Source organism: Camellia sinensis, chromosome 8 (genome assembly GCF_055761805.1).
Source record: "Camellia sinensis isolate YWXY chromosome 8, ASM5576180v1, whole genome shotgun sequence".
NCBI lineage: Eukaryota > Viridiplantae > Streptophyta > Magnoliopsida > Ericales > Theaceae > Camellia > Camellia sinensis.
The window spans coordinates 158,172,755-158,198,801 of record NC_138968.1 but is presented as its reverse complement, the minus strand read 5'-3'; the positions used below and the strand labels follow the sequence as shown (position 1 = coordinate 158,198,801).

The 26,047-nt window shown below is 34.4% G+C and overlaps 2 pseudogenes; one reads left to right on the top strand and one right to left on the bottom strand.

The window, feature by feature from the left end:
* LOC114263924 (protein DETOXIFICATION 40-like) overlaps positions 1 to 20,903 on the top strand; it is a 50,248-nt pseudogene extending 29,345 nt beyond the window's left edge.
* Positions 20,904 to 24,289: 3,386 nt separating this feature from the next.
* On the bottom strand, positions 24,290 to 25,528 carry LOC114263925 (uncharacterized; annotated as a pseudogene).
* Positions 25,529 to 26,047: the final 519 nt, after the last annotated feature.

Here is a 26,047-nt window from a genome sequence, read left to right as displayed (position 1 = left end):
CACTTTTTGTTAAAACTAAAAATGATGATTTACTTATTGTGCAAATATATGTGGATGAGATTATATTTGGTGCTACTAATGAAACCTTGTGTAAGGAATTTGCTAAGTGTATGCAAGGTGAGTTTGAGATGAGCATGATGGGGGAGCTAAATTATTTCCTTGGACTTCAAATCAAACAATGTAAGGAAGAAATTTTTATCAACCAAGCTAAGTACACAAAAGAACGACTCAAAAAGTTTGGTATCTATGACTCAAAAATAGCTGGAACACCTATGAGCACATCCATTAAGCTAGACAAGGATGAAAAAGGTAAGTCCATTGATCAAACAAAATATCGAGGTATGATCGGCTCACTTCTTTATTTAACCGCAAGTAGACCCGATATTATGTTTAGTGTTTGTATGTGTGCTGGATATCAATCAAATCCTAAGGAATCACATCTTAGTTCTGTTAAAAGAATTTTTAGATATCTTATTAGCACTTAAAACTTGGGACTATTTTATCCTAAAGGTGTTGCATTTGATTTAATTAGTTACTCGGATGCCGACTTTGCCAGATGCAAACTTGATAGAAAAAGCACTAGTGGCACTTGTTACTTCCTTGGTAACTCATTAGTATTTTGGTTTAGCAAAAAGCAAAATTATGTTGCTTTATCAACGGCCGAAGCTGAATCTATAGCTTCCGAAAGTTGTTGTGCTCAAATACTTTGGATGAAACAACAATTGAAGGACTTTGATTTGCATTATGATCATATCCCTATTAAATGTGATAATACTAGCGCTATCAATTTAAGCAAAAATCCGGTTCAACACTCACGAACAAAACATATTGAAATTCGACATCATTTTTTAAGAGATTATGTTCAAAAAGGGGATATTGTACTTAAATTTGTAAACACCGACAAGCAATTGGCAGATATTTTCATAAAACCCCTAAGCGAGGATCACTTTAATTTTATTCGTAGCGAGCTTGGAATGTCGATTTCTACTTAAAAAGTTTTGTTATGACTGTGAAACTTGAATTTTTTGTTAAAATGATATATGTGTATTGCTATATTGATATGGAAACATTTATATCAGTTGAATGCTCTCAAGTCCTTCATACATTTATTCTCCTTAACAGTTTGCTATTCACAACTGTGTAATTTTTTTTGGATTTTGCATCTTGAGGTAAAATTAACTTTGCATACATTGATTGTCTTTAAAACCCTCATGGTATTTTTTTTGCATTACCCTTCCAGCAACACCAACGTCCCATTAAGTATAATTTTATTTTAATTTATTTTTTATTGCTATTAGGCTTAATATCTTTTACTTTTTTATTTTTTTGTTGTTTTACTAATAGGCTTCATTTCCTTTATTATTTTCTTCTTCTTTTTTTTCATTATTTTTTATTTTATTTGTTTTTGTTGTTTTGCCGTGAGGCTTAATTTTGATTTTTTTTTTCTGCACTTTACTTTCATCTTCAAGTGATTATATTAAACATAAAAACAAACACAAATCAAAATACAAATATTTACATAAAAAATTAAAAAAAAAAAAAGACCCTTCATTTTTTTACGATCATACACCGATCAAAATAAACATATTTACATTAAAAAAAAAAAAACACTCTTCATTTTTTTATGGCCATATGCCTTTCAAAATAAACATATTTACATATAAAAAAATAAAAAACCTTCATTTTTTTACGGCTATACGCCGATCTTACTTACTCGCATGTTCCATCGATTTCTTCCTCTTTTTATCACCTTGGGAGGCCCTTGAAGGTCCTACCCCCATGCTTTCGTCCAGAGCGACGACTCCCTGCTGACTATCAAAGGCCAAGAACGACGTTGCTCTAAATCGGGCCATGGAGGTGGTCTAACGTTTAAGCTCTTTATTTTTGGCCTTCAGTGCGCAAATCTTTGCTCACGCATCCTTGTACATGCGCTGGAGCAGCGAGAGTTGGGCGTTGACCTGGTGGAGCTCACTCGTCTTGTTCTCTAGTCGGTGAGTCAATTTTATGACTGCAGTCACCGTTTTCATACAGGACGTCAGTGTGAAATGATTGGCTTCAATGTCTGATTGAGCTGCCATTATTTGCACAACTGACATCATAGGAAGGTTGGAAAGAGTAGGAGCCAGGGCACTCGGCCCAACAGCGTTTATGGGATCATTCAGGTCTGGAAAGAGAGTAAGGGGACGAAACGAGGCCATGACGTAGAAGAGAGAGATGTAATCGACATGAGGGTCATTTTGACAGCCCTTCTGCTCTACTCTGCTCAGTCTCTCTGTTCTATCTCTCTCATGTAGAAGAAGAAAGAGATGGAAGCGAATGAGAAGAAGAAGAAGAAGAAGAAGAAGAAGAAGAAGAGAGTGATTAAGAAGAAGACGGAGGAGAAGAAGACAAGAGGGAGAGAGAGCCGAGGTCATTAATTGACCCATCTCACTTTTGTCGGTCAGCTGATGCAAAAAGCAAAAATGAGGACGCGTGTCCGACGCGCTTTTCGACGGAAAAGAAAGAGGCACGCGATTCATATATATATGTGTATATATGTTTTGATAATCTATTTTTTATGCCATTTATCACTATCATTTTCCTCCTCTTCCTCCAGATTCTGAGCCATGATTTCCTTTTGATAATGTCATAGGGGGAGAAATTATATGATGTTATGTATTATGGTATTATTTTGTTATGATGTTATGTATTATGGTATTATTTTCAAATTATGGTATTATTTGAAAACTAATCTGATGATTATGTATTTATAGTTTGATATCTTAGTCTCATATCATGTCTCTAATTAAAATTTATTTATTACACATGTGTTAACCTATGCATTTAGAAATGAATTCAGGGAGCATGACTTGAGAGGGAGTTTTTCTTACTCCCAAATCAAATCAAAACATCATTGTGTGCCATCATCAAAAAAGGAGAGATTGTTAGACTTATTTATTTTGATGATTTATTTAATTATATTTTAATTTATTTGAAAAAAAATAGAATTCAAAATTTATTTTGATAATTTATTTAATTATGTTTTAATAGAATCCAAAATTTATTTTGATGATTTATTTACTTATGTTTTAATTTATTTGAAAGAGAAAAATAAAATCAAAATTTATTTTGTCCCATTATTTCTCGCATAAACTTTTATCCTAAATATTGTTTGAATGTATTTAACATTTGCTTAAATTAAGAATTCATTTCAACCCAAAAATAATGCTCAAGCCAGAGGTTCAAATAGCCCAAAACAAAGCTTCAAATAGCCCAGCACAACAGCAGGCCAAAAGGTTCAAACAGCCCAGCACAGCAGCAGACCAAAAGGTTCAAACAGCCCAGCACAGTACCGGGCCAAAAAGTTCAAGTGGCAGCTATTCAAATTAGTAATGATGGAGTGGAAGATATTCAAATTAGTAATGATGAAATGGAAGATATTTAAATAAATACAACAGTTATAAACGGCCATAAATTCTGATGAATACAACGACTATAAGTTTCATTATATATACCAAAGTCTCTAATGTAAACAAGTTACAAAAATATATATATATATATATATATTATTTGATCTATAATCACTCACATCTATTCTCTGAAAAATTCTCTGAGAAGTGTTCTTCAATTTTTGTTTACATCCTCTTTCAGAAATTATACATTGAGACGTATAACTTTAAGCCCATCTTTCCTGTGTGATGTTTACATAAAAACCAGAGCTTCATTTTTATATCTATTTTTGAGAGATAATTCTTGTAACTTTCTGTGAAAGCAAAAACACATTCTTTTCAACCTTGTAAGAGTGTAATACACTCAGTGTTCTTGACTTAGAAAATCTGTGTAAAATCTGTGGAGGATTGCTCCATTTGTAAAGAGGTTACTAGCACCCCCGTGAAGCTAGACCATAGTGAAAAATCTCAAGTGAAGCTTAAGGAGTGGACGCAGGCTGAGTTGAAGCCGAACCACTATAAATTTGTTTGCCTTTCTCTCCCTTATCTCTTTATTTTATTTAAATTGCTGTAACTATATTCACATTTTCACTGTGCTAAAATCATTAACTAACATAGTTGTTAGAACACTTGTTTTAATTATTTTTATTTCATTAACTATATTTATCTATTGTGCTAGTCATAATTTTTATTAGGGTATTATAAATTTGTAATTGTAAAAACCTAATTCTTTTGGGTAATAAGGACAATTGAAGATACCATTAGATTTTTCAAGGGTAAAATCATCAATTTTATAAAATATAAACTAATTTGACAAAAATAAATGTCAAAAAAATACTTTTGAATTTTTTAAAATTAAAACTATCCACTAAAAATAAAATTATGTAAAATTGATGAATCTTTTAGACATTTATTTTTTTTTATCAAATTAATTTTATTATGTGTTTGGATGATGATTATGTAATCTGTGATTATTTTTATTTTCATTAAATTAGTTTCTATTTTTTCAATAGTCAAATATGGTAACAACCTTGATATCATTATTAAACTAATCTATTAAATCAAAAAATCCAAAACTAAAAACTTTTCATATATTAAATATATCGATTACACATTAAAAACCTAACAACCATCTATTACATGATCATCATCCATACACATAATAAAAATTAATTTTGTAAAATAAATAAATAAATGTCAAAAAAATTTATCAATTTTACATAATTTTATCTTTGGTGGGTAGAAATAATTTTTCAAAATTCAAAAAAAAAAAATTTACATTATTTTTGTCAAATTAGTTTATATTTTATTAAATTGACAATTTTGCCTTTGAAATTAAACAATATTATGTTCAATTGTCCTTATTTGGAACAAGATTGAAAATTCAGGGTCAAATGTGTCACAATTGAAAAGTGAGGAACCACAGTGACATGACCCCCAAACTATAGAGACTGTTAGTGTAATTTGCCCAAAGTAATTTTATCTATAAATTTTTGTCTTTAAAATTGTAATTTATTATACTGTTAGAGAAATAATATCTTTTAAATTTTTGTAATAATTTCTTTATATCTTGATTTATATAGTCATTATATTTGAGTAAATTTATTTTTATTTTTGTGATTATGTATAAAGAGTGCTATTTCAAGAATCCGTCCAATCCCTAGTAGCTCTGGGCCTTTACAATAAACAAGTCAAAAAAATTTCAAGTGTTGATTGTTCTTGGAAAATTTTTTTCAATCGATTGGTAAATAATTATAAATATGGAAGGTATTTTATGAGATTGGCTACTAATCTAATAATAATTAAAAAGTCAATAATTATAAAGCCGAACTTAATAATTGAGGAAACATAAACATTGCAAGTATCAAAGTTCTATAAATAAAAGTTGAACTTGCATTTCACATTATAAAATAATGCAACACAATTAAATACTTTGATTTGAATAAGTGATGTTAAATCCATACATATTCATTTGGTGAAACACTTAAAATTTAAATGTAACAATTATTATGTTGAATATCCTGATTTCGATAAGTGAATAAGCTTATTTAAATGTGATTAACTTTTTTATTTAATTTATATACCATATTACAATGAAATTGATAAAATACAATCATAATAATGAAAATTAAACAAAACATATAATTAATATAAAAAAAACTCACAAAATAGAAGAAAGCCTAACATAACCCAATAAATATATGGGAGAGGATCCACAAGTAGATGAGTGATTTAAAAGCAAAACTCCGTGAGATGGATGAGTTTTAAGCAACCAATTGGAGAATTTTTTAAAAAATATAATTAATTTAGATGAGAAAATTCGATACTTTTTCATATTAATATTTTATTTAACAAATTAAAAATAATAATAGTTATTTAGAATATCTCCAAACGATTATTTAAACGAGGGTTGTTAGTTATTTTAGTTACCATCAATATATTTTAATCATTTCAATGGCTTAGTTATTATAATAGTTACATTGGAAGAGTCTTGGGAGTTGCTTTAAACAATTTATGTATATAAATAGATAAAATAAAAGAATAGTATTGAAATACATAGATAAAAAAAGAATTAGACAAAATAAAAAAAAATACTATTTTTATATTTTAATTAATAAAAAATAAAAAGTTGTATAGTTATCGTAACCTAAAAGATTGTTTTTATTGACACATTCCCGATTTTTATTAGTGGTGTTATTACATCTCCTAATCTATGATTTTTATTTCCACTTCCAATGATATATGAGAAAGAGAATAGATTTTTATTAGTGGTGTTATTACATCTCCGAATATATTATTTTTATTTCCACTTCCAATGATATATGAGAAAGAGAATAGAGAGAAAGGATGAGAAGTTAATAGTGAAATCCATTCTACATTATTAAAAATGAATTAGGATGAATTAAGAGTGCTCAATTAAAATTCTCAAATATTTTTTTGATTATTATTTTTAAAAAATATTAACACCGATCAAGAGGATCAGATCCTTAATTGCAAGACAGATCTTACTTGCATGATTTAATACACCACCACACCACCAGCAACAGTTGTATCTGCTCTGTCTCTCGATTGTATTCTTCCTATTCACCAACCAAAGCAAGCACCATCAACCCAACCCAACCCAACCCAACCCAACCTAACCCAACGCCACGATCACAGCTCTTCTCTCGATCTCCACCGTCATGACCAGCGATCAACACCAATAGCCGATTAGCGATCACCGCATGACCTCAGCCCTTCACTGTCACGACCAACGATCAACAACGATCTGTGATCAAATATTAGCACTTGGGTTTGGCACTGTCTTTCATGTACTAGGGTTTGGCTTCCATAACCACTGGTGGATGGCTCCCACTAGTAAGTTGATGATTTGGACTTTTATACTAGGCCTTTTCTCAAATTAAGGCAAAATAGCAACTTATTTCCCAAATTAGGCCTAGTTTGAACGGAATTTCCAAACTAGGCTAAAACGGAGTTGTTATTTGACCCTCTTGTCAAAAATTTCTAAAATCATAAAAGCGTGGTTACAAATCACGCTTTTAAGTTTTTTTTTTTTATAAAACGTGGTTTCAAACCATACTTTTAAGTAAAAAAATTTTTTTGAGAAAATGTGCACGCTTTTGAGTGTTTTTTTTTTTTTCATAAAACGTGGTTGAAACCACGCTTTTAAGTAATTTTTTTTTTGAAAAAACGTGGTTTCGAACCACGCTTTTACTGTTGAGGGAAGAAAGCGTTGATCATAACCACGCTTTTAACCAAAATTTTTTTTTTGAGAAAGCGTTGATCAGAAAACACGTTTTCAATAATACATTACCAACACTCACTCTTCTTTCTCACACACACTCACTCTCTCTCTCTCTCTCTCTCTCTCTCTCTCACACACACTCACATATATAATTTTTAATATATATGAATTTTATTTTATAAAATTGAGACCAATATTAAATATATATAATAATAATTTATAATAGCAAATAATAATTTTTATATAATTTTTATAATTTTTATCTTTCGAGTGGTTAGAAATATTTTTTTATAAATTAAATTGAAACAACCATACGTATCTATATAACCTGCCCAAAAGTTAGAATAATAATTATTTTTTACCCTTAAATGATAATTATTTTTTATTTTTTATTTCTTAAATAAATTAATTTTTAATTTTTTTAAAAAAAAATTTAAAAATCAAACCATACATAGCCTTAAAATCTTTTGATAAGTCATTTCTTACGTTGGTAACTTATTTAATTATTTGTTAATTTTACCACATTTTTACCATCTGAGGCATGTTTGGTAACTATTTCATTTTCAATTTTTAATTTATATTTACAAAAATTTAAAAACTATTATAAAAACTTGTTTGATAATTTTTTTGGTTTATAAATGGTTGTCTCAATTTGTAAATTTGAGAAAAAAAACGTAAATTCAAAAAATGAGTTTACGTTGGTTTTTAAACAAAAATTTAAAAATTTTACAAACAAATTTTTTTTTCAATTAATTTTTTTTTGGAATAACTTTTTTTTTCAATTAATTTTTTTTTAAAGGTAAGGGAGGAACTGTCATAAATATAAATCTCAGGGGATGTCAGAATAATTTACCTAAATAAAAAATAAATAAATTTTAAGAGTTAAAGTAAAAAAGTAATCATTTTATATAGTTGATTATTATTTGCTATTATAAATTATTATTATATATATTTAATATTGATCTCAATTTTATAAAATAAAATTTATATATATTAAAAATTAGGGGTTTTTTTTTAAGATCTCTGGTATTATGATTTTATAGCATAAAGGACACTCAATATTTTTATAATGTCTAAGGTCTCTCAACATCAATCCAGAGAAAATTCAATCCAGTGAAATTCTTTGGTCCAAACCCAGAGAAAATTCAATTTAATCCAGAGCAATTCTCTAGTCCAAACCAGAGAAAATTCAATTCAGTGAAATTCTTTGGTCCAAAACTAGAGAAAATTCAATTTAATCCAGAGAAATTCTCTGGTCCAAACCAGAGAAAATTCAATTCAGAGAAATTCATGCAATTCACTTGGCATTCAAATTTGTGGTGTTTATACAGGCTGACTGTCTCTCGGCTATTGCGCTACAGCTACTTCTGAAACTAAAGAGGCATCTAAAAATTGTGTATGGTCTAAATGATACATGATGTCAGGTAAATCTTCTTTGGAGTGGTTTTTGTTGTCTTGTATCTTAGATTTGTTGCTTTACAGTGGCATATATGATCCTAATTTTTGTGTAATATCTTACTGTCTTTAACCAAGAATTCGCTCCAAATGAACCCCTAAAACTGGGGGTGGCTCTCTCAAAGCAGAACATTCCCTTCAACACCAATGAAACACTCATTGATCTGCCTATCAATCATCAAGAAGTGTTGCAAAGATATCAGATATAGTGTTTAGCTCTCTCACAGTTATAAAACTGAAGTTGATGACCACCGGTTAACCAAACCAGAGACCGGAACTAAAAGCCTTCCCGAGAACTCCATCTCCGACGTCTCCGATCATCTCCGACGATCTCTTCCGCGACAATGGTCACCAGAAGTTTGATTCCGTCGCTGGAGATAGACTAGGGTTCTGAGCTCCTTCGTTCTCGTCGGAGAATGCACCGGCACCTTCGTGATCGACGGCAGATTTTACGGAGAGGAGAGAGAGGCCGTCGGAGGAGAGAGAGTGTGTGAAGTTGAGATTTTGGATGTAAATGAAAAAACATAATAGGAGCAGAGAGAGTTGAGACATTTTGAGAAAACAGAGCTGAGCTGAGCTGATATATGTTTAGAGAGACAAAGAGTCAAATTTATTTGATATATGTTTAGGGATCTTAGATATCAAAAAATAATTTTGTGGATCTCTTCCATTACAAAAAGTGGGAGAGGGACCCTAGACTAATTTTTCCTAAAAATTATATATGTGAGTGTGTGAGTGTGTATGTCACACGGAGAGAGAGAGAGAGAGAGAGAGAGAGAGAGAGTGAGTGAGTGTGTGTGTGTGTGAGAAAGGAGAGTGAGTGTTGGTAATGTTGTTAGGTTTTTATTCTTGGCAATCCCGTTTGACAAAACTCCTTTTAGTTGTACTTATTTTCGCATTTTTTATTTCAGTGAGGTTATGAGTTTTTAGATGCGAATCCAACCTGAATTATGCCTTGCAGAGAAGTTTGTGATTTTAATACTTTCAAGATTGCCACTTCGCTGATTATGACGAGGATCGAGCTGCCCAGTCAGCTCGCGGGGGTCCAGGAGGCAGCGCCTCTTGGTGGGTCCGGGGCAACGGCCAGGCGGGGTCGAGGGGCAGCTCCCCCAAAGCAAAATGCAAAATTGCATTCAAAGTTGCCTGTCCGCCGTTGCTCGCTTGAGCGAAGGAGTTCTCGCTCTAGCGAAGGCTGCGTCTAGCAAAAAATCTGAGAAGGATGAATGTACACTCGAGCAAAGGTTGTGTGGCTCGAGCGAAGCCACTTATGGAAAACACGCGTTTTTGGTTCCTCGCTTGAGCGAAAGAGTCTTCCCTCGAGCGAGCCTTGCAGTTCCAGATTTCTATAAGCACGGGTTTCTGTCAGATTTTAGGATTATTGCTCCAGATCTTCTTCTTGGGTTATAGGGTTTATATTTGGGGATATTTTGCTAGTTTTCTTTGATGTTTTGATTGAGTATTCAACTCATGGTTTAAAGAGTATACATCAAAGGATTATTTGTTTGTTCTACACAAAAAAGAGAGTTGTTCTTCGGTGGATTCTGAAGAATTTGAGTCTGAAGCTTTGGTGGATTTTGGAGTGGCTCATCGTCAAGACAATTCCGAGATGAAGACGGGGTTGGAAGAGACACATAGGGGTTGGTTCAATTCGGGCGTAGATTCGCTAGGTAATTGAGAGTATACCTATGTAATTCCTTTTATATCTTCTTAGTGGATTGTATTGTAGCTGTTGCCCGTGGTTTTTTATCACAATTGGAGGTGCTGCAATTATGATTTTTCCACGTTAAAATCGTTGTGTCAATTTGTCTTGATTGTTTGATTCAGATTGTTTTATTGCTTTAAATTGATACATAATCACAAATCAATATCTAGTGGGTTTCTAGATTTTTCAAATGTATTATTGAAAACATGTTTATGATCAATGCTTTCTAAAAAAAAAAATTGGTTAAAAACGTGGTTATGATCAACGCTTCTTGTAAAAGCGTGGTTCGAAACCACATTTTTTCAAAAAAAAAAAATTTACTTAAAAGCATGGTTTCAAACCACGTCTTATGAAAGAAAAAAAAAAAAAAAAAAAAACCTTAAAAGTGTGCACGTTTTCTCAAAAAAAAAATTTTTTACTTAAAAGCGTGGTTTGAATCCACATTTTATGAAAAAAATAACTTAAAAGCGTGGTTTGTAACCATACTTTCTTAATTAAAAGCGAGGTTTGTAACCACGCTTTTACGATTTTAGAAATTTTTGGTGAGAGGGTCAGATAAACGGTGAAGGCGTGGTTCACAACCACGTTTTAGCCTAGTCTGGGAATTTCATCCAAACTAGGCCTAGTTTGGAAAATAAATTGCTATTTTGCCTTAATTTGGGAAAGGGCTCATTATATTATGGGTTTTTATTTGCGTGCTTTGATTTATGTGTTTTTTTTTTATTAGTTTAAATTGGTCTTTGATTTGTGTATATTTTGTGTGGCAATTGAGCAATGCTGATGGGTCGTGGTGATTTTTGTGAAAAGAGGGGACACTGTGTAAGGGATTGCATTGAGGAGTGAAGTAAAATAGTCTTTTAGGCTCCGTTTGGGAAGTAAGTTTGGGTTAAATAGTCATATAGGACAAAATTGGCTATTTTATCTAAATAGAACAAAATATCACATCCAACTCATAATCATTTCATTATTTCTCTCACAAAAAAAAAAAAAAAAAAACACTATCCCAAACAAGGGTTTTTAGCCCCAAGCTAAAATAGTCAAAAATTAAAAAAATCAATCCATATCCCAAACGAACTCAAGGTGTCGAACAATAATTTTGGGGTGCATTTAGCAGCTCCCATTTGAAATTAATTTTTATCCAATGTTTAATAGACGTTATCACGATTAAATTGATATAATGTTTAAAATTAAATGACACAATTAAAATTACATCGACCAAATTGACTCAAGATAGTACAACGATCACAAGTATAATTTTCCCCATTTTTCATAAAATTTTCTTACTAATGACATATTGACATGTATTATATTATTGCAATTGGTTCTATTTCAGATATCAAAATTTCATTACTGCATACAACATCAATGAATAAAAAATATCATAAAAGTTGCTACTTTATATACCCTTTTTCCTATCAAAAATTTTATTCCACGAACAGATGGGCATGGCAAGTGCAGTTGAAACCCTATGTGGACAAACATATGGAGCCCAGAAATATGAAATGATAGGCATATATCTCCAGAGATCAACCATCCTACTTGTTGCCACTGGCATCTTCATTAGACTCATCTACATTTTTACCAAGCCAATTCTTAAGTTGATCGGCCAATCAAATGAGATTGCGTCGGTAGCAGCATTGTTCATCTACGTCTCATTCCTCAAATCTTTGCATACGTTGTGAACTTCCCAATACAAAAGTTCATTCAAGCTCAGAGCATAGTGTTACCAAGTGCACTTTTCAGGAGCCACATTTGTGCTACACATCTTATTAACCTGGGTTTTCGTGTACAAGGCTGGGCTTGGTTTATTGGGTGTTGGTTGGTATTGAGCTTGTCTTGGTGGATTATTGTGGTGGGCCAGTTTGTTTGCATAGTGACAAGCTCAAGGTGTAAGAACACTTGGTCTAGGTTTAGTTTGTTGGACAATCTTCACTGTATTTAAAAAGATTAATTTTGTTTGTGTACTTAACAACAAACAGAATACAAAAGAAATAAAGGAAAGAAGAGAAAAATGTTTGATTACAAAAATCAAACTAGAAATAGAATTAAATAAATAAAAACAGATTTTATTTTGTTACCAAAACAAAATTAAAATCGGATTTAAATAAATAATAATAAGGCCTCGTTTGGTAAGAGGCTATTTTAGCCAATTAGCCAAAAAGCCAACAACCCATACCAAAAAGTCAAAGATTCTCTTTTCTCTCTACTTTTTGCACATCTTTTCGTAATTAGCCAAAAAGTCATCCCAAACATACAAGTTTTTTTTATTTATCTTTTTAGCCAAATAACCAAAAAGTTACTAAATTAGCCTGTTCCCAAACGAGGCCTAAAACAAAAAATAAATAAATAACTTACTTGATTAATATCTTGAATATTATTCTGATCAAGTCCAGTGTTTGACACTGTGTCCTTAAGACAGATTCGTCCTCTCCACGGTGCTTTCAGAATATGGACGTCTATCTCCCAAGATGAAATGATCAACTACAAATAAATGCAGCACTACAATATACTTATTCAACGAACACACTAAGTGTTTACACTCTTTCTCATAAAAATTAAATGCAGCAAAATGAAGAATAAATTTGCAGAGGGGAAGTACGAAATTTCTGAATAAAACATCAAATGAGGGCTATCCTATTTATAGATGTATTGGTCTCTGTAGGTTTTGAATTAAACAGGTGCAAACCTGTTTGAACAGGTATAGTACTTGTTGGGTTTTGAATTAGAACTGATTAGGTTCAAATTTGAGCAGATAAAAAACTGAATAACCCAGATTTGAATCTGTCCGGATTATTTGAATTTTAAACAGTCAATTCTGTTAGGGTGGGAGAAAATCGGACCAGATTTTGAATTTAAATTCCGAAAATCAAATTGGAAAAATTAGAATTTAATTTTAGAAAATAAAATTCAAATGTTTTTGGCCCAAAAAGATAGGTATTGGGCCGAACAAACCCAACCGACCGGACGGACGGATGGTGGCAGCGCGCGCGCGTGTGGTGATTTTTGGATCCAATGGGTCAAGCCCATTTTGCCCATAACCTCCCTCTCTACAAAACTTGGGTATCCCTTAGGGCACACCCCAAGTTCCAATCCCATGCCTTATAAACCCGAGCAATGCTAGGTATCATGAAAAAATTTTCATGAAAATGATCATAAAAGATTTATAACCTTTGGATTACACTTAAAATAAAACACCACACACTAATCAAGGTAACCCAAGGATCATAAATTTTTCATGATCAGTTTCATGAAAATTTTTTCATGATTCCTATCTTTTCTCTATAAACCCATTCAAAACTTCCCATCAAATCAATGTGAGACAAGCCATTTTCAAACCTTAAGGAATTTCCACCAAAACTCCATTTCCATGGAGCTCACTTTGGCTTCAATTTCTCATTCACTCAATAATGGTTTTGAGCAACCAAATATACCACGTGAATCACAACACGGCATAGAACGTGTTACCACTTTGACCCGCCAAATTTGACACTTGGGTCCCACCAAAATAATAGACCAAAGTTAGGAAAAAATTCTGGTTTTACCCAGAATTTTCCAACCATTTCCAACATAGTTTACAGGCCATTTCTGGGCTTATGCAGTTCTTCAAATTGTCGGCTGCGTAGGCAGTGATGATATGCTTAGAGTCATGGTATTATCAGATTGTTCTTCTACTGGCTGGGTTGCTTCCTAACCCTAAGTTGGCTTTGGATTCTTTTTCTATCTGGTGAGAAAAGTTTTCATCATTGTTTATATATATCAACAATGTCATGATGATAGCTAGCACAATAACAATACCTCTCAAGTACACAATAACTGTTTGAAATGAATGCTCCTCCATGATTGTTTACTTGGTTTTAACTGCAACTTGCTAATTGCGGGATCCATAATGATGATCTCAATTGGATTCAATGCAGCAGTAAGGTCAGTCGTGTTCAATTCATTCATTAATCTATTGTTAAAATATTATTTCTCTATATTAATTCTCTTTTATTCGTCATATTTCTAGATATATACTAGAAAATCAAATCCACCAAATATTTGGGAGTTATTTTTTCCACAATTATTTCATTCTCTTTCACATGTAGTTTCTCACATGATAGGGCTCTTGTTTTATAAAGAGGAGGGTTGTGAAATATTTGAAATGGGCCATGGAAATGATAATTTCTTATATTTTTAACATTGATCCAATCATTGTATCTAATCTAAACAATTATCTTAGTAAGGGTGTTTAATTTGAATGAGAGAGAGGATAGTGAACAACAATGCAATTAGAAGTTACATGTAGCACAAATATTAATGTTGTTGATATATATATATATACGCTGAGCAGTGTGAGGGTAAGCAACGAGCTTGGAGCCGGACATGACAAGTTAGCAGCATTTTTAGTAGCAGTGGTGAACTTAGTCTCTTTCATACTCTGTTTGATTGCAGCAATTGTTGTCCTTGCACTACGCAATGTCATTAGCTATGCCTTCACGGATGGTGAAACTGTGGCCAGAGCTGTATCAGAACTTTGTCCAGTTCTTGCCTTCTCCCTCATCCTCAATGGAATCCAACCCGTCTTGTCTGGTAAGGTTTGCTTCAAAAAATAATGAAAGCATTTTCCATTTCTTCTATTGCAATTGAGAGAATTTTAAATGTCATTACGAAAGCATCATGAAAGGGCTTTTGTTTTGCTTTATGGTGTTTGTTTTGCAAGTTGATTCATTGACATTTAGTTATTTCATTTCGTTTTTTCCTATTCTCAGTTTTTTCACTATTTCAGCCCCCGTCTTTTGCAATGTTTTATTTCCATTAACAAAATATTACTTCTTTTTTCCCCCTTATCCCTCGGTGATATAATGTTTAAAAAAAAAAAAAAATTCTAATTCTATGACTAAGCCCTTATCCCTCATATGGGCAATTAAATAGAGCGATAAGTACTCTCACCTCCATGGATTAGTTATCCCCTATGTCTTAATTATCTTTCTTCTTCGATTCAACAGTTAGAAATAATTCTCTGTATTGACTGTGGGTGTGTCTACCTAGTTGGAATGTGTCTCTGAGTCTTGAAGCTCTTTCCTCATGCCTAATTTTCTTGATGTAATGTTTAGTTTTGAGATAATAAAATTTTCTCATTTGTAGATCAAAAAGAAAAAAACAAAGCTATATATTGGAAAACTAATCTCATGACTTAATTGCATCCACTGGCCCATGAAATCATTCATCCCATGGCAGTACTTATCCTCTTAATTAATCTATTCATTTTTTATTTGCTGATATGATTTTGTGGGATAACTTGTACTAGGATAAGTTATCCAGATAGGAGTATTTTAGTCATTTTGTGACAAAAGTTCTATCTTGGGATTAGTTATCTCTTGTATTCCTGGACAAAATAATGTTGGATCATCCCATGTGAGCTCCCATTGGAGAACCCACTTTCTCCACCCAATGGAAGTGGCTCTCCCACTCTACCAACCCCACTAGAGAGTGGAAGAGGGTAGGTGGTGACCAATGAGGCTCTCCCTCTTTGGTGTATAAATAGAGGTTGAGGGGAGAGTTGAAATCATCAGAAATTGAGTGTGAGAGCTGTGAGTTGAGTGAGTTTTATCTCCTCCTCTGTATTTGTATTTTTGCTCCATTTTAGTGATAATTCTCATTTCTGTCCGTGGATGTAGGCATTGGGCCGAACCACGTAAATATTGTGTTCTCTGTGTGTGTGAGATAATTCTCTGGGTGTGTTTGATCCTAACAAAGTGGTATCAGAGCCAGGTTGTACGTTTTTCGGAAAAACAGAGCGTTGTTTCGAAACTGCCCAGAAATCGTATTGCTCGAAATCAGATTTTGAGCATACTAGGAGCAAGGGCTCGACGAGAGGAGTCCAGAAACATAAAGCACACACCCAACGGAGGCCGGACGCGCCCTCACGCGCCCCTGGAAGTTGGCGCGTGAGTCCCAGTCTCGCCACGCGCCACCACGCGCCGATCAGGCAGACGGCGCGTGATCCCACTCTCACCCACGCGCTCCACGCGCGGACGAGGGAAGAAGACGCGTGAGTTCACGCGCGACACGCGCCGCACGCGCGCGCACCGAGCCGCTCGAGCCGGAGCTGCGTTGACCGAGTTTGAGCCGCTAACCGAGCCGCTGACTGAGCCGATGACGTCAGCCTGACGTCAGCATAACCGGAGGAGTAATCTGGTGCTTCGCAGGCGCACCAGATTCTGCCGATCTGAACCGTTAAAATTGTTTTGGCTACATCTAAGCCATTTGAGGTCCGATTTGGGTGATCCAATAGTACTTTCCAACTATTTGGAATATTTCGGACACATCCGTACGGTCAGATTTTGCAAATAAACTTTCAAAAATTTGCAGTTTTTATTTTGGCAATCCGAAGTGCTTTTCCGGCTAATTTGAGTAGTCCGGACTTCACAGCAAAGCCTGTTTTTCAAACAGAGATTATTTTCTGGATGATGGGGGAATCCACATCAGTTTCAGGGCCGATGATTCGGTTGAACGCTTCTAATTATGCGATATGGAAGCCGCGGATGGAGGACATCCTGTATTGTAGAGATTTGTTTGATCCTATAGCGCTAAAGGGGGTCAAACCAAATGGAGACAAGGATGTGGACTGGATAAAAAATAACCGGAAGACTGTCGGTCAAATCAGATAGTGGATTGACCACAGTGTGTTCCACCATGTTGCCCAAGAGACAGACGCCTATGCCCTATGGATGAAATTGGAGGGCATGTACCAGTCCAAGACCGCACGGAACAAATCCTTGATAATGAGAAGGCTTATAAACCTGAAGCTGAAGAATGGTGTGTCTGTTGCTGAACACACCAGTGAATTCCACAGCCTTGTGAACCAGCTTGCATCTATCAAAATGGAGTTGGAGGATGAGATGCAAGCATTATTATTACTCAGTTCCTTACCAGACAGCTGGGAGACGTTGGTGGTTTCTCTCAGTAATTCTGCACCCGAAGGGAAGCTGACCATGGGGATGGTCACAGACGCCTTATTCAACGAGGAGGCAAGGAAGAAAGAGATGGACGGAGAGCAGTCTCATGCCCTTGTCACAGAAAGTAGAGGCAGAGATAGAGAAAGGGGCAGAGGTAGAGGAAGAAGTAAAAGCAGAGGGCGTTCACAGTCCAGACAGGACAACACGAGGAGGTGTTTTTACTGTGATCAAGAGGATCACGTAATAAGAGATTGCCCGGAGAAGAAGGCGGACATACAAGCCAAAGAGAAGGCTAAGGGACACGGAGGTCCCTCAACTACAGCAGTTGCAGTGCATTCCTCTGACGATGAAGAGGTGATGCTTACAGTCTCGTCAGAGTTGAAAACACCCGGCTGGATTTTGGATTCAGGGTGTACGTTCCACATATGTGCGGATAGGAAGCTTTTCTCCACTTACCGAAGAGTCAGCGGTAGCATTATCCGGATGGCCAACAACACAGTGAACAGAGTTGTCGGCATAGGGACAGTGCGATTCCTTACTAAGGATGGAAGAAAAGTAATTTTATCTGAGGTCCGACATGTGCCAGGAGTACGGAGGAATCTAATCTCCCTGAGTATGCTAGATCTAAAAGGAAATTGTTTCTCATCTAGTGGCGGGGTTCTTCATGTACGCAGAGGTGATAGAGAAATGTTGCAAGGCAAATTGTGCAACAAACTGTACAGACTGGAAGGAGAAGTTTTGACAAAGATGAGTGTTGTCAAATGCCAGTCGAAGGGTACAAAGAGAGAACATACGCAACCAAAGCGTATGATTGAGCAAGGCTTTCATCAGGAATGGCGAAAACGGTGCACGGGAACGCAAAGAGGCAGTTCAAAGGTGCACAGATCTGAGCCAGTGAAGCCAATCTTGAAGAAAGTTCAGAGCAAAGAAACCAAGTCTGTAGAGACTATGCCAGTGAAGAAGAGAGTTTCTTTTGCTTCCGTGTTAGAGACATTTTGCAACCTCTCAAAAGATGCATGGAAAGGAGGGATGCAATCTCGAGTCGCAAAGTGAGCGTTGCAATGCACTCCAATAAGGGGGTGCGAGCACTATGCACGGAGTTGCATAGTGATACCTTGTACAGACCGATGGAAGTTGTCTTGGCAGAAGGGCTAACTGTCAAACATCAGTACGGACGTACAAGTGAGACTAAACCGAACATCAGGGATTGCAGCACAGACAACGGGCATATGAGATCGCTGGGAAGTTGTTCTAAAGTGCAGAAAGCAAAGGCTGGTTGTTCAGAAATAAGCTCCGAGCAAGGAAAATTGAGGATATTGATGTGTCACACTCTGAAGTTTTCTAGTTGCTCCCGTGTTCATCATGCAAGGAGTTGCACGGTAATGCAAGGGTATCCCGAGCAGGGGGTGCAGGACATCCAATCAGGGGGTGTCAAGATATTTTGGTTGCGCAAGTTCAAGCATAGCAAGTGAAGATATCCGAGACAGGAAGCGTGGAAGAGATTTGTGGGAGATAGGAGCAGAGGCTCTCTCCAAATCAGAGAGTGGTGTGAGTTGAGTTGAGGATGTAGGATTCCCTCCTCCTCTTGTATCTCTGGTGTATTATCTCTAGCTTTCAGGGGATGCAATGTCTCAGTGAGGAGATGAAGATTCTGTTGGTCTTTTGGGCGTGACAAGATTAGCAGCAGTGTGTGGACTGGATCACCTCACATGAGTTGAGGGGGTGATTTGTTGGATCATCCCATGTGAGCTCCCATTGGAGAACCCACTTTCTCCACCCAATGGAAGTGGCTCTCCCACTCTACCAACCCCACTAGAGAGTGGAAGAGGGTAGGTGGTGACCAATGAGGCTCTCCCTCTTTGGTGTATAAATAGAGGTTGAGGGGAGAGTTGAAATCATCAGAAATTGAGTGTGAGAGCTGTGAGTTGAGTGAGTTTTATCTCCTCCTCTGTATTTGTATTTTTGCTCCATTTTAGTGATAATTCTCATTTCTGTCCGTGGATGTAGGCATTGGGCCGAACCACGTAAATATTGTGTTCTCTGTGTGTGTGAGATAATTCTCTGGGTGTGTTTGATCCTAACAAATAATTCCACATATGCGGGATAAAAGAGCTCTCGGGATAAGTTATTACGGGTCATAAAATCTGATTCAAATGTTGAATAATTTTACATAAAATAATCATCTCCTGCTTCTTATCTGTGAATGAAGCATGACCATATTGATTCAGATTCACTCTTAGATGGCTTCACTTTTCTTTCATCTTCTAACTTAAATGTGAGATGAGAGGAATGAAGGAGTTGCTGTGGGGTGTGGATGGCAAGCTCTCGTTGCATATGTGAATGTTGGCTGTTATTATATGGTTGGGATCCCATTGGGCTCACTACTCGGTTTTCACTTCAAATTCGGTGCTAAGGTTGGCTACTTGATAACTCATGTGCTTTCTTCTATTCTTCTAGTTGCATATACACTCGATTATCTTTTGATACAATAAAACTAAACACAAAAAATAATTATAGTATTAGATATCTGATGGAAGGGTCCATGAGCGAAGAACAATTCTTTCCGATTAAACTTTTATGTCCCTAGATTTATTGTTTGTATAAAGAGTGACAATTCATTTACATACATATCAGATGGCATGGGTCCATCATTAAAGGGACTGTTTCTTTCATATCATTCTCCTATTGTTTGCATAAAAAGTGATAATACATTTTCAAAAAACTGTTTGTGGTGTTATTTATCAAAAAAAATCGTTTGTGGGGTTTGTCGGGAATATGGTCAGGGTTGATAGCGGGCACACTGATGCAAACCATTATTTACCAAAAAAACTGTTTGTGGTGTTTCTCTTGACCTTTATACCAATTTCTTACACCATGTCTATAATATATAATGCCAAATATTCAATACACCCACGTACCATAACCCAAACATAATTATTTTATTTTATTTTATTTTTTATAAGTAGAATTAAAGTTTTTGAATTGAGTAGGACGAGCTCATATATGTTGTCATTAAATATCACCAAGGTTGTGTTTGTGAGGGATTTGTGAAAAAGAAAATTGAGAATTTTTTTTTTAGTTGTACTTTACAAATTCAAAATCCAAACATGACTGCCAAACTTTAGCTTCAGCTTCTTTAAATTGGTATAATTATATAACAGCAGCTTTGGTCCCCATTAAGTAGCCACCATTGATAAATTGTGGATAAAAGACATTTTTACTACTAATAATAATTTGTTAATTATGTAGAAAGAGAGTCAGCATGCTGTAAATATTGCAACTAATGCTCTGTTTATTTTAACGTAAAATATCTTTTCTGAAAATATTTTACGTAATTACATTAATTGGTTGAATAAAAACTATGAAAAATATTTTTGTAAAAAAGTCATTTTTACAAAAAGTTCGTAAAATGACTTGTTTTCATGGTCGGTAAGCTAATTTTGGGTCAGTGAAGACTCTTTACTGAAGAAGAGCTTCAGCTGCTGAAATGCCACTGGGCACACCAGATTTGATTTTGGGATGTTATTTTTTGAATACCAATCAAATATCAGAAAATATAATTGTTGAAAATTAATTTGAATGTATTGCAGGTGGAAAAAGCTACAAAGAGGTTGGAAAAGTGGGATGACAAGTAAAATTTATTTTTAAAGGGGGTCTTCAAAAGTTCTTTAAGTTGAGTTTAGATCATGAATTTTAAGAATTTGTGAAGAGAAAAGAAAATATAACAAAAATATAATTTAAATTTTTATGTCTTTCTTTCCTATTTTCTTTTTCTTCTACAAATCTTTGTTCAAATTAAAAACCCAGTTGTGAAAGCATTGGCTTTCCCCAGAAGAGTCAGGTTCGACTCTTGCGGGTGCAAAAATGTTGGATAAAATTTCAGTAGTTCTCTGCGGAGATCTCGTGCTATATTTCGATTGAAACTTGACCCTACTAAGGGTGGTTAATGAACTCCACTGGTACCTTAGTAGTGGGTCATTTCCTATGGGTTGAGTTAAATCACACGGACAACCGGTTATCCGGAGCTTAGGCTCCCAGATGCCATAATGACACTTCATAACATTCTTTTTTTTCACAATTCAAAAAAAAAAAAAAAAAATGAAATTAAAAATTAAAAATCCAAATACAGCCTTAGTGAGTTTAGACATTTATAATCTTATTATTTTATCTTCTGTGATTTTTCTTGAAAGAGCTATTCTGTATTTCTAAGTGTATTGGACTATGAATTGGTATAAGAGATGAGGTAAATTTATCTACTGTTATTATTATTATTATTATTATTATTATTATTATTATTATTATTATTATTATTATTATTATTATTATTATTATTATTATTGTGGGGACATAATTTTTGAATGACAACACGTGGCCGAGGTGTCACCGAAGTGCCAGCCGAGGTGCCACGTGTCCTGATCATGATGTCGATGTGATCTCGGCTAGGCCGAGGTTATCTGCGAGAATACCGGAATTCAGGATAAGCGGATAAGGGACAAGAGTCCTAGAATGGAAGAAGACTTCAGTTTGAGTAAAGATAAGACTCTTAGAGAGTTTATCCAAATCCTACTGGGAGTCCAAGATTAGCAGTAATCCTAAGTCCATTGGAGTTAGGCTTCTATTGAGACTAGGATTGTGTTGGCTATAAAAGTGAGGCACCCCCATGGGTCTAAGGTATGCTTTTTATGCTCTGTCTAGTGAGTTAAGCACTATTGGTTATCTTTGAGAGATATTTTACTGACTTGATCGTCGTAGTGTCCCCAAGTGGACGAACTACCGCCGGAATCTCTTCTTTCTATTGCAGGTCGTTCGTACTTAATCTATTCTGCCGGCGTTCTGCAACTGAGTACTTAGTTGGCAGTGTGGTCGGAAATTCACTCACACAATTATTATTATTATTATTTCTCTCACGAGATTCCAAGAAAGATACTCGTCTAAATTAATTTATTTCTGGATGTGAATGTTTTTTTTTTAATTTTATTATATAAATCTTTTTAGGCACTCTGATTATAAATTTAAATTTGAATTTTGTTTGGTTAAAGATTTAGGCGTTGAAATACTTTGTTCAGGACAAGTTTAGATAAAATAATCAAAATACTCATGTATATATATATATATATATACACTAGTTTAAGAAGGCCCGTGTAAGGCACGGATTATTATTACAGTATATTTAAATTTTGTATTTTGATAATTTTTTAAAAATTAAAACATTGTTCTGTAAAATTGAATGGAAAAAAAATTATTAGATATGTAATAGAATTATGTGGTATGGTATGTATCATTTTTTGATTTGTTATACAACTAATGATGTAGACTCAAATTTTATTACCATATCATTTTGAGCGAATTTATGAGTTTCTAACATTTTTTTCAAATTTATAAAAATAAATAAATTATGGTGTGTAACTTTTCTCAACAATAAATATAAAAAAAATACTAAAATAATTCTTCTATCCAGAAAAAATTACTAAGATAATTCACTGAACTAATAAAGAAGCAAAAGAAAATACATATATATACATATAACTAATTTTATTAATACATAAATCATATTCGCATAATGAATGACTAATTTTGTTAATAAGTAAACCATTAAGTAAATTAACAATTTGTAATGATATGAAAAATATTTTTCAGTTAACCATTTGTTAAAAATAAATCATTATGTCAATTAATAGTTTTTAAGGATATGAGAAATAATTTTGATAATTTATTATTACATAGGAGAATTGGGCTCTTTTTTTTTTTTTTTTTTTATCTGAGTACTGTGTTAAATAAAAATTTAAAACAAATGGTAATTGTAATTTTTATTTTAGGGTATTTTTTTAAGGTCCCTGGTATTAAGATTTTATAGTATAAAGGACACTCAATATTTTCATAATGTGTAAGGTCTCTCAACATCAATCCAGAGAAAATTTGATCCAGAGAAAATTCGATCCAGAGAATTTCTCTGGACACATCACAAAGAAAAATCCAAATTTCTCTGGACACTACTCTGCTTCTTAATATTAGTCCTCCGAAGGTGGTGATATAATCCAAAGATCTAGTACTTATTAATTCAGTACCTATTAATTCAATCTACACTCTGTAATTCATGGACTAAAACATGGATTCCAAATTTCAATCCAGAGAAAATTGAATGAACACCCAGAGAAAATTTCAATCCAGAAAAAATTGAACATTTCAATCTAGAGATCAGTACCTATTAATTTCAATCTACACTCTGTAATTCATGAGGGTAGTGATATAATCCAGAGATCCAGTACCTATTAATTTAATCTACACTTTGTAATTCATGGACTAAAATATGGACTAAAACATGGATTCCAAATTTCAATCTAGAAAAAATTGAATGATTACCTAGAGAAAATTTCAATCCAGAGAAATTTGAACACCTAGAGAAAATTTCAATCCAAAAAAAATTGAACATTTCAATCTAGAGATCAATACCTATTAATTTCAATCTACACTCTGTAATTCATGGACTAAAATATGGATTCTAATGACACAACCTTGAGATCCACAGCTTGATGACTGCCCAGGTTGCAACTTCCTACAAATCACAAAGAAAGATTCTATGTATCCGAGGAGCAAAATAATTTTCCCATTAAAGAGAGAGAGACACACACAAAGATAGTGCACTATTTATATACAGAGAAATAGAGGAGCAAAATGGTTCAAATAATTTCACCAGAATCTCACATTTCAACTTCTGAATTGGTTTAATCATCTATTCATTGTTAATTGTTAAACCAGTAAAAATTGTGAACAAAGCACCAAAGAGCCACACACACAAAAAAAAAAAAAAAAGAAGAAGAAGAAGAAGAAGAAGAAGAAGAAGGTGGTTGTTAACAAAGACTACAAAATTCCAAGAAAAGAAAAGAAAAGAAAAAAAAACTTGCAGAAATTAGTAAAATTTGCCTCCAAAAAACAAAAAATTACAACAAAGTGGAAAAACAAAAACCCATTATCAATCATATATACCTGTCTATCTTAAATTCATTTTTGTTGAAAGCATTAATTAGTTTTTGAGAAGAGCTCGATAATTAGGCATGAGCTGACTAACTTTACCTTCTTCAACAATCATATTCTGCTCAGAAACTCTCAACCATATACACACAGCACTAAAACTGAGCACCAAGCTTAACAACCCACTTCCCAATCCAATCCCCTCAAATCGTTGTAATCGAAAGGCCTTTACTCTTCAATGGCGGCAATGGGTATCCATAGAGATCCTTATTCCCCATATACGAGTTGGTATTGAACCTCACCAAATTCCCAGTCCAGTTCCCCAGTGCCACCGGAATCGGACTCGCCAACCGGTTATTCGACACATCGAAAACCGATAACAGCACCAGAAGCCCCAGTTGCTGCGAAATTAGACCCGTGAGAAGATTATTGCTGAGATCGATGACGTTGAGGTAGGCGCAGAAGGCGATTTGGGGTGGGATTTGGGTGGAGAGGAGGTTGGAGGAGAGGTTTAGGACAGTGAGGTTGACCAGGAATTGGAGAATAAGAGGTTACAGGAGAATCAGATTGTGTGAGATTGGAGAATTTGCTTGGGGGTAAAGAAATGGAGGAAGAAGACAACAGACAGGTTGAATGATGTGTGTGTGTGTGAGAGAGAGAGAGAGAGAGAGAGGGAGATATGAAATAGAGAAGGTAGAGAGAGAAATGAGGTTTGATAAAATGAAGATCAGAAATAAAGAGAGTTAAATTTCTCTGATATGATATATGGGTGTGGGTTTAGGGACCTTAGACATTAAAAAATAATATTATGGATGTTTTTCCATTACTAAAAATGGAAGAGGAACCTTAGACTAATTTTCCCTTTATTTTAAACAAACTTTATAAGTGTATTTGTAATTTGTTAAAAAATAAAATATTTATGTTCCATAGTCGATCAAGAATATTTATGTAATTACGAAAAAACTTGTTTCATGATTAATTAAGAATGTTCGCATAATTATGAAAAATCTTGTTATATAATTGACTATGAATATTTGCGTAAGTACGAAAAAAAATCTTTACTCAATATATACATCACCATTAATAAATTATTCAAAATAAAAAAAAAATCGAAAAAAAAGCACAAGTAACTAGGCGGTTCTTTCACAGACCAAAGCCCCCCTTCCTGCTCCTCTTCCCCTTCATCTTCTTCAGAGTCCCTCTCCTCTGTCTGCCGCCTCTCCTCTACCGACATCATTCCTCTGTCCACTGCCTCCTCCTCACCTACTTCATGATCCACCACCAGAACCATTGCCCCCCCCTCTCTCTCTCTCACAGATCATGAAACCCTAGGCAGTGATCCATCCATTGCACCATTAGCTCCTCCTCCGTAACCGCCGCAGACGACGGAGACTGCGCCGCCTCTTCTGTTAGAAACCTCAAACCCGTCTTCTTCGTAAAATATTGCCGACTTTACCTCATCAGTGTAGCTTGATCGACGTCCACTGCGATCGCTACAGAAAAGGAAACGACCGGTTTCACTTCCATTGCCTCTCTCCACCTGTGGCTATCAGAGAAAATTTTGCACGCGCGCATGCGCACACAGTTGCCAAAGTTATGTCACATATATATATGTTTGTTCATATGAGTTTGTTATTATACTTAATTTAACTACTCCAATAGATAAACTCAGATTCAAACATAAATTTGAGTAAGACTGTTGGCTTTTTGGCTTTCGAAGGTTATTTTTGTAATTATGAGCATGCCATCAAGGATCAATCAGTCCTTATAGAAAATTAATTGCCAACCAATTATCAGACGATTATGTTTT